The sequence below is a fragment of the Chanos chanos genome, chromosome 10 (assembly GCF_902362185.1).
Source record: "Chanos chanos chromosome 10, fChaCha1.1, whole genome shotgun sequence".
Classification (NCBI taxonomy): Eukaryota; Metazoa; Chordata; class Actinopteri; order Gonorynchiformes; family Chanidae; genus Chanos; species Chanos chanos.
This window is the reverse complement of record NC_044504.1, coordinates 3,680,841-3,690,840: the sequence shown is the minus strand read 5'-3', so window position 1 is coordinate 3,690,840 and position 10,000 is coordinate 3,680,841.

Genomic DNA, 10,000 nt, shown 5'->3' with positions numbered 1-10,000 from the left:
ATTCAGTTTCAAAACAGCCAAAACATGATTAAAATAACTTTTTGGATATCAAGGACTGAAAACCATTATACTCCTCATGAATATGTGAAGGAATACTTTTCTTCACAGCCTCATTCATCAGACTACCAAAGCAGAATTTAAAATCTTATTAACATTAATGACTCTACCAGTCTGTGTCGAGTCAAATGACTTCTCTCAAAAAAATACTAATACAGTCATTGAGCGATGTAACGTTAAGACTTTATAGATTTGGTGCTGACACCTGAGAAGTAACCGCATTTGAAAATCAATCGTAATTGTAACGCCAGCAAACACAGACTAAAGCACAAAGCAATCGGCAATCAACACCTTTTTTCAGTTGAAATTCACCCAATGAATTGGAAATAGGACATTGCTCACAGTCTCAAATGACGTGTCTTCCAAATGGTTACAGTGAGCCGCCAGAGAAAAATGGTTTAAAATGTCATTTGACAAAATCTTAAAATAAAACAGTTCTGTTGTGCTGGTTTTGAGGACAGTGCACATATCCAGACACTATGTACTCATAATGTAATTTGATTTGTTGTCAAAGACTGAAAATTAAGTTTGTTTTTCTTAATCAATTTGCCAACACTCCAACCTTAAATTTCCATCTCCCCTCTCAAATTTCAGCATTAAAGCAAACACTTCGCTTTAAGAGTTACCCCAAAGTTTACATAATGAACCGTAATTATAACACTACTCACAGTCTCAAATGACGTGTCTCTCAAACGATACCGCGAACACGCTAGAGATTTCATCTTCTCTCAGACGGAACTGTTCAATGTCATTCCGTCTCGCTCTTTATTGTTTTTAGGTAGTCTTAGCATCTCCAGTGTGTATTAACTCATATAGTCTCCTTGTACCCAGTGTATCGGGTAAATGAGGCCCAGCTGACTGAGTAGAGGAGAGACATTGCCCCTTTGCGTGGACAGTGAAACCAGAACCACTCAGCCGCCATTAATAAGTTATGTTCGAGCTATCACGTAAGGACATAGCACAGCACGGAGCGACACAGGCAGCGGTGTTTGTAACCGGCACCTTCCTCGGCTGATTCACAAGCAGTAGGCTATAATCATGACCAACGCAGTCTTCAGTTACTTCAGCCTCAGACTGCTGCAATGCCCCTGCGCTACGTGATGATGAGCTTCGGCTTTCTCAACAGGTAGCCACACTGTTATCCATGTATGTAAAGGGATATGACTATTAATATTATTTAATTATCATGATTATTGATGTCAGTAATGTTTCTGAATGATCTGATAGCAACCTAAAATGCATTTACATTTTCCTGCGAGCGTATTTCGTTTCTAATTTTGAATAAATGCAACTTGCGGAACTGGTGCGCGTGTTTAATTAGTGTTTAATTCAGAGTTGCCGTAGGCTATCACAGGTGAACGATGATGTAAACATCACACGTGAGTCAATCAGAAAAGCTCGTAAGATCTTCATCCAGATGAGGAGTAATAACACTGAGACATTTCATATGTGCCCGACCCAGAGCACCATTTTAGTGAGGCGCGAGGCAGAGAGGATCCCACTAAACGCAAATCAGGGCTGTGCTCCTCTGCCACTGGTTGCCATGGCACCTGATGTCAGTTCAGTTCAAGTGGTGTCTCACAAATCAACCAAATCTTAGATAAAAACACCAAGGACATCTCTCCACAATTCGTATGTATGTATGTATGTGTGTGTGTCTGTGTGTCTGTGTGTATATATATATTGTGTGTATATATACATTGTGTATATCTTAAAGTATAAGGGCCGACATTTAAGAATGGAGAATGAAAAAAGTGCCAAGCGAGAGCTTAACTCGAGGGTTGTCCCCAACTTCTGAACTCAACTGTAAAACTTTCGCTCACTTACAATAACCCTATTGTAAAATTGATTAATTTTTAATTTTCCCAGAACAAGCGTCTATGTAATTACTTAGTCATGGCCGTGCAGACGACAAAGAGAGCACATAGTTTTGGCATTCCAGCACAGGAATTTGATATCCCACCTTTCTTTGTGTAGTTTGAATTATTTACATTGACAATCTCTAAAAGTGGAAAGTGGAGGGGGGGACTGAAATGAATCCCACTGACTGGCACTGAAACTCCGCCCCATGTGCCCTTCAAACATCCAATCAGTGTGACTCTCTTCCCTTTGTGAGCCAATGTACTGCGTTGTCCATTCAAAAAACATTTAAAATGATGAAACCACCTCATATGTGTCGAAAAAAGATAAACTGTCTTATAGAAGATATTTGGCTACTTATCAAATGTTACAATAAATGAACAAGTAACTTATGCCTATGAATGACATTTGTTAGCATTTCTCTGAGGAGCAAACAGAACCTGGCACACTGACCAAAGTGAGGAGTTTTGTTTACTGTACAGGGAAGACGCTTCAAATACTTGACTCATTTAGAAATTTAGAACTCTTGGTTAAAAATGTGCCTTTTGATAATCTGAAATGAAACTCTCTGGATCTTTAAATAATCCAATGTTATTTACACTTCTATCTACACTTCTGTCTGTCTTTTTATTGCTTCAGAAACAGATGCAAGCAATCACTGCATAGTTCTACAATCCTAAAATGCAAGACGCAGTAATCTCATGTATTGTTTCTGGCAGGTCTGTGTTTATCTGCGGCTCTGGGGTTAAACACACACAACATGTTTTGATTTTTCATCCGAGGTTAAAAGTATTGATTGTAGCAGTATGCCAAAACAATCCCTTCACTAAAATTTCAGCATGAAAACCTCCACATTTCTTTATAAACCATTTCCAGCTTTCTGACTGACACTAGCATATATGTGTCAAACTGTCATAAAATTCATAGTCAAAATTGTCCAGCTGCCGAATGAAAGCTGCGGCCAGAGCAGTTCTCTGTAACTGCTCTTCCCTGAGTGTCCCAGCACGTGATGAAGGGATGTTTAATTCCTATCGTTAACCACAATGCATCAGTGCTGTGAATGTATGTCAGAGATCATACAGATGAGCTGATGTCTCATTAAAATAACACTTTAATGCTACTCTTGTTTGTTTATCACATCATCCAGTAATCTCCTTAATGGAAGAGGCCTACACGCACGCGCACGCGCACACACGCACACACGCACACTCACACAGACTATGTCTCTACTGCCTAAACTGTGCATACAGCTCACATACTGCATATGACGCTGCATACAAGTCTCAATAAGAATACATAGCATTATACAAATCTAGGGCACATTATTACATTTTACCAACCCACGATATTTAGATATTTAAATATTTACAGAATAATATTTTAGTGTTTTTCCAAAGAAAAAAAGCAAAGAAAGAAAGAAAATTACTCAGAATATTTGAATAGGTGGGGGAAACCAGAAACCTTTCTTATTTTCTTTTAATGTGTTGATAAAACTACTTCAGCGGCAGAAATATAAATGAATTTATATGAATGAATAGCCATATAAAGTTACACACATCTCTGCACTGAATGGTTTTGTGTGATGTAAAATGACTCACTCTGCAGTGGGAGACCTGAATGTCGAGCGGCCCGAACGGAACGAGGTCTATATGGTTCTACTGGGTAATGTGCCCACCGCGCCGGTTCTGGGAAATGACTGGACAGCTCGCCGATTATAACACAATAACATTCACCAACAAACCCCATCAATGCATGTCAAGGCTGAGCTCACAAAAGACTCATAAAGTGCGTGGGCTGACACGCAAAGCTATATCAGCAAAATAAACCGCTCATATCTCTACCGACTCATCAGATAAAATACCTTTATATTACAACCCAGACTTACTACACGAACAATAATACGTCTTTTACAGTTCATCATGCCCCTGCTCATTCTTTTTTTTTATTCTTTTCCATCAGCTCTCTTTTACGCTTCACTCAGATATTTTCGCCGGAGGGCTGGTCAGTCAGACGCCGATTACGCAGATTACAGTCAGATGCCGAAACCCCGGCGCGGGATGGAGGACACCAATACAAAATGAAATTTAATCCAAAAGTTGGATTTAGTCTGTGTTTGGAAAACCACCTCTAAAAAAATTCGGAAGCATTGTTGTTTTTTTTAATGAGGTATTTGCTTATTCGCTGAAACTGAAGCAGGGCTCCCACACAGCAGATCCTTATCTGAGTTATAGATATATCTCACATCACGCCACGGTCCAGGTTTTCAGGGCTTTATATTTTTGACACGGCACTGCACGCCTCGGGAACGTCTTCCTGTTTCATTATGCCAAAGAGCAGACAAGGGAAATGAAGCCTTCACACACATTTTAGTCCTCTATGACGTTTCTCAGGCGCTCCACTCTGTCCGTTCATCCATCCCTGGTCACTGTGAGTTAGTGAAGCAAAGCATTTCTTTCATTAGTGCACATCTCAGTAGATCCTGTGTGACTTGTGTCACACTCAGCCTTCTGCCCTCTACCTCACAACATTTTTCACCAGTAACAAGTTGTTTGTCTGCGGTCAGCGTGTTCTTTTAAAACGTTTACTTCAAAGACACACAGACTTTATTTGATTTAAAAATTAAAATGTACACATTGGGCAATATGAATCTGTATTCAGTGACCTGAGTTCTTTTAAGTTTCAAGTTTCAAGGTTATTTAAAGCCCAATATCACTGTTTACAGTCTCAAAGGGCTTTACAGGCCACAACAGTCAAATCAAAACAGGACGGCACCCCTTGACTTAATCCTCATGGCGGGCAAGAAAAAACTCCCCAAAAACCCAAAAGGGAAATGGGAAAACGGGAGAAATCTTGAGAAGGACCACAGAGAGAGGAGACCCCTCCTTGGCCAGACAGGTGTGCAATAGGTGCTGACCCAGTGGGCAGTTACAATTGCAAAGCAAAAATTGCAAAGCAGTAATAGAGCCACCGTCTCTGGGACCATCAGCTGTAGTAATGGTAGCGCCAGTTCTGCTGTGCCGAGGCCCGGGGATGTTCTGGGGTCATTTGGAGAGTGAAAAGTGAGAGTGGGAAATGTAGTCTGAGTATATTGCGGTGGTTGATGTGACTGTGGCCACAGACAGTTTTGGCTGCGATGAATCTTTCCGGGCGTGAACTCTTTTGACTTCCTGTGCTTTTACTCAGGTACTCTTTGTACTCTTCAGATTGGTTGCTTTAAATGTGTTCACATCTTTTCGTACAGGACCATTCTGCAAAACGAAGACCAATGATTGCCTTAGGCACATTTCCCTTTTTTTTCTCTCTTTTTTTCTTTTCTTTTCTTTTCTTTTTTTTTTAGGTCAGATGCTTGCTGACCATTTTCATATTCACAATGCGTGACCTTGATTGGCCTCTCTTTCCAAAAGAAGCACGATTTTTATATCACTGTTTTGTCCTCTTGCACTCTAATGCACGTTCAGGCGAACCACATATTATCCACTCTTAACAAAAGCAGTTCTTATCAATAGGAAACAAGTTAATGGACCAAGGATGCTACTATAGGGCAGGGCTGAAATCGCACATAAATACAGCTCAGTGTTTATAAGTAAAAAAGATGCCTTCCATTCTTATTGGCAGGGCAGAAACTCAAACTTTATTCATTTAGCTATGTTTGGGCCAGTTTTATTTCTTTGTATTTTTTGTAGTTTTTGGCATTCACTTTAGAGAAAACCCTCTCCTACAGAGTCATGAATTAAAGATGATCTTTTCCATTCTTCTCCAAAGTGCGTGTTTTTATGCTCTCTCTCTCTCTCTCTCTCTCTCTCTCTCTCTCTATCTATCTTTCATAAACCTGGGGAGGGGGTCTCTACTTTTGTCTGAATTTACCTGCCTATGTGTTACGCAACAGGCGCTGAAACTGCATGGTTAGCCAGATTGTTAAGACCACTCAGAGATCTATTTTTCATGATCTCCTGTTGGAAGCCCATCTGCAAAGCTGTCACTCTGGGCCTAGTTAGACCTTAAATGCATGTTTACCTTCTGCAGGTCTCTCTGTTTCTCTTGGGTGAGCTTAGGCTAGCCATTGATTTCTCATTGGACGCATGCTTAACCTTAAAATACCATGCAATCAGTCTGAAAACATTTTGATCAGGATCATCTCAGTACACCTATAGGAAACCAGGACCCTGTGGTTCCAACATTACACTTTCCATCACTGTTTCCAAAACTCTTGTCAGGCCTTTTTAAAAGTAGTAAAAAAAAAAAAAAAAATGTTCGTACGTGCATGAAAAAACACCGTTTTTGATAATCAAGTAGGTCAAAGCATTTCATTCTTCTACAGACGCCTAAAGCCAACCTCAACTAAACACAGAAAATTTTCTATGGAAGATGTGTGGTGTTTAGTTGACATATCTGATCACCTGAACCACAACACATTCAGACCTTGAGTATCAACATAGTATCAACACAGCCTTAGGGTCTGTTTAGGAAATGAAGACATTCAGGGCAGCTTGATGCATGTCAGGGCCCCTTCTGAAAACCGGTTCATCTCCTGTAAGATATCCTTAAAGGTATCATGTTTTCGTATCAGACGTAAAATACAGTCAGTTTTGAAGAACTGAACTGCTTTTGAAGCGTAGGAAAATACCTCGTGTCTCTTTTGTGTTCGCATGAAACAGGTCTTTGAAACTGACAATACACCCTTCCCGTCAGACAGCTGACTTGCTCCTTGAATGGCTGAGGACTGAAGTGGTAAAACCAGTGGTAGCCTTGGTTGGCCGTGGAGGGTTTTCACACTTTTACCCGTGTGGTTGGCTAAAACTGGCACAAAATACCGTCCAAAACTAAAATCACACCGCAGGTGACACAAAAACAGTGGAACAGTGAACACACAGCCTCTGAAATAGACCCCAGACAACAGGTAGGCAAAGCTTATGTTTTTTGTTTGTTTGTTTGTTTGTTTTAAAGAAAGAGAAAAAAAGAGGAGTCCACAGAGGGTTAGGTGGGATGTGTCATCGGACGAAACATCTCAAAGCAGCGATTACTGTGCTAGAGTGGCCGGGGGAGATCCGAGCGTTCGTCACTCTGCAGGAGAAAGTCAGGGTGAAATGTTCATCTGGCCTTACGCTACAATTAAGATAAGCCACGTGAGCCACACTGAGCGCAACGCTGCGGAACTGTCCGGAAATATCTCCCTGTGATAGCACATTCATATCTCCTCTAACCCTCAAATAGCCTATTATGCTAATTACACTTATTTAGTATGGAAGGTTTGCCTTTTGGCAGGTAGGAAACCCATCATAATCAAGAAACCAATCAGAGAGAGAGAGAGAGAGAAAGAGAGAGAGAGAGAGAGAGAAAAGACGGGCAGTCCAACGATATTTTTCAACACAGTGACAAGATACGATTTGGGCTGACATGATTTTGATAACAAATCAGCAAATGTCTCATTCTGCAGGCTAAAAATATCATAACACAGAAACAACACACACACACACACACATACACGCACACGCACACGCACACGCAGACAAAACCCAGTAATGCCGAATGTTCCCTAAAGCTAATGAAAGTCGGCAAATGAGCATTGCACTAATCACTGATTAATCTTTCATGTGGCTCTACCCCCAGCTCTTCACTAGCAGAACATCATGCATTCAGTGGGGGCTTTTATGCATTCTCTGTGCAAACTACCACTACTCCACAGACAGTCCGCAGTCCAAAAATTAGGAGAGAGGAAAAAAAAAAAAAAACCTGTTATAATGGCTTTTATGCGTGAATTATTTGAATGGCCCAAGCGTATTAAAATGCTGAATCTTGGCAGCGCTGCCTAATAAGAGCTGGAGTTATCGGAAAAGCAATCCCTTAGGAAGATTATCTGAGGTCAAATAAATAAATAGATAAATAAATAAATAAATCAGTCTCCAATAGGTGCCAGAAGAAGAGAAGAAGCCTGTCAGGAGAAGTGAGCCCGGCTGAACACGTGTGATGTATGCGTGTGGATCAGTGCCGCTGTGGTACTGCACACAAATAAGAGCTTTGTTTTCTTACTGTATATTTCACATCACAGTATGAAACCCCCTCTGATATCTGGTTTTCACTCAGGAGTTTTCATTTCACTGTGGGTTTTGGTTCTGTATGCTATAGGAAAATTTTACCTACCCCCCCCCCCCCGTTCTCTCTCTCTCTCTCTCTCTCTCTCTCTCTCACACACACACAAACACACACATTTTCTTTTAAATTCCAAATCCGTCAAATGCAAGGTTTGAACCCCTTACTTGATTGACTTGGTGGAACATTCAGGGGACAAGAGCCTATTTTGAGTGACGGAAGCAGAGAATGTATTCAGCTCCGGCTGTCTGATTAAGAACACAGGGGTGAGTCACTCTAATTCAGGGGAATTTCTGCTTGGATTTTATTTATTTATTTATTTATTTTGTCATTGCACTGTCATGCATCCTTACCACAACACCAACTCAACGGCACACAAAAGGTTCAATAATGATGACATTTCTAGAGATCATCAAATCGTGACATTCCTGTAACTTTGTTCTTTTAATGTCAATCTCATTAATAGTAATGTTTAATAATTACTGTTGATATGTGAGTCACCTGTTAAGTGTTTTGAAACAAAGGCCTGTTGAGTTATGCAAAAATATTTTTTAATCATGAAGATTCAAACACAGAATGTTCTTTTAAGTTTAACAACCGGGGCTACCCTGGCCTCACGTGTCCAAACCATTCCTCTGCCCCTCTCTCTCTCTCTCTCTCTCTCTCTCTCTCTCTCTCTCGCTCTCTCTGTCTCTCTGTCTCTCTCTCCCCCCACATTTCTGATAATCATGCCTGACAGCAATAGAAATAAAGTTATCTTTCATCATTCATCTGAGTAATGCACTGATTCCAACATGACTCTGCGCCGGAGTGTCTTGACAACATCTTGACACTTGAATAAAAGAGTACCAAATAATGGATTAAGTCAGTTCCCCGAGTGAAGGGTCCACGGCACATAAACACGTAAGGGATACACACACACACACACACACACACACACACAGGCTCCTAACAGTACCCCGACGGACTCACCCTGACAGTTTGGGCATCCTCACAAAGCTAAACACGTCCATCTGCGTGGTTGAGAGACAGTCAGAGAGGCAGACAGATGGGCTGAATCGGTATAGAGCTTAGAGGTGCCGAGATCTAGCTCACTCCCTCCCCGTTTGTCATAGCAGCCTTGACCGCGCGACGAGGACGGAGATTTCAGAGGAAAAAAAAGAAAAAAGACAGGAGGGAGAGGGGCTTGCAGAAGTCAGGTGAAGAGATTAGCCCTGTTGCAGAAGTCAGGTGAAGAGATTAGCCCTGTTGCAGGAGTCCCTGCATGGCTGGCTGGCTGGCTGGCTGGATGACTGACTGACTGACTGACTAACTGCTGCGCTCGTGCCTCCGCAGGGCTGCGAATCCACAGTTCTGAGGAAAAAAAAGGATTCCCAGGCTACATCCTTCAAAGTCCGGCCTCTGACAGCTGCGTTAAGCCAACTTCATTTCATTTCCACCGCGATGGAAGGATGTATTGAGGCTGTGTGGTACAAAACAAAACAAAACAAAACAAAAAACCCAGAGCGAAGGAGCAAAGAGAGAGAGAGAGAGAGAGGGGGAGAGAGTGTGAAATGGTAGGAGAAGGGAGAGGTGGCAGGGTAATTCAGCGTTGTGAGATGCTCTGGGTTCCTCTGGATCTCCTCTCCTCCTCCTCCACCACCACCTCTGCTTCTTCTTCTTCTCTTTTTCTCCTTTTGTAAAGGGCAAAATCATCTGTTCCTCTCTGCATGCTAAGCTCTGAGACAGAGAGAGAGAGAGCGAGAGAGAGGGAGAAAGAGAGAGAGAGGAGCAGGGAGAGAAACTGCAGGGAGAATTCAGAGGAGCGTGGGTGTTGTTGATCAGTGAGAGAGGAGGCGTGGCTGACTGATGGGGGAAGGTGCAACCGAGAGAAAGAGAGGGAGAGAGGCAGAGATAAAGAGAGAGAGAGAGAGAGAGAGAGAGAGACACTGAGGAAGTGAGGGAGGGTGGGAGAGAGAGAAAGAGAGGGAAAGAGGGAGAGATAAAGGGAGAGAGA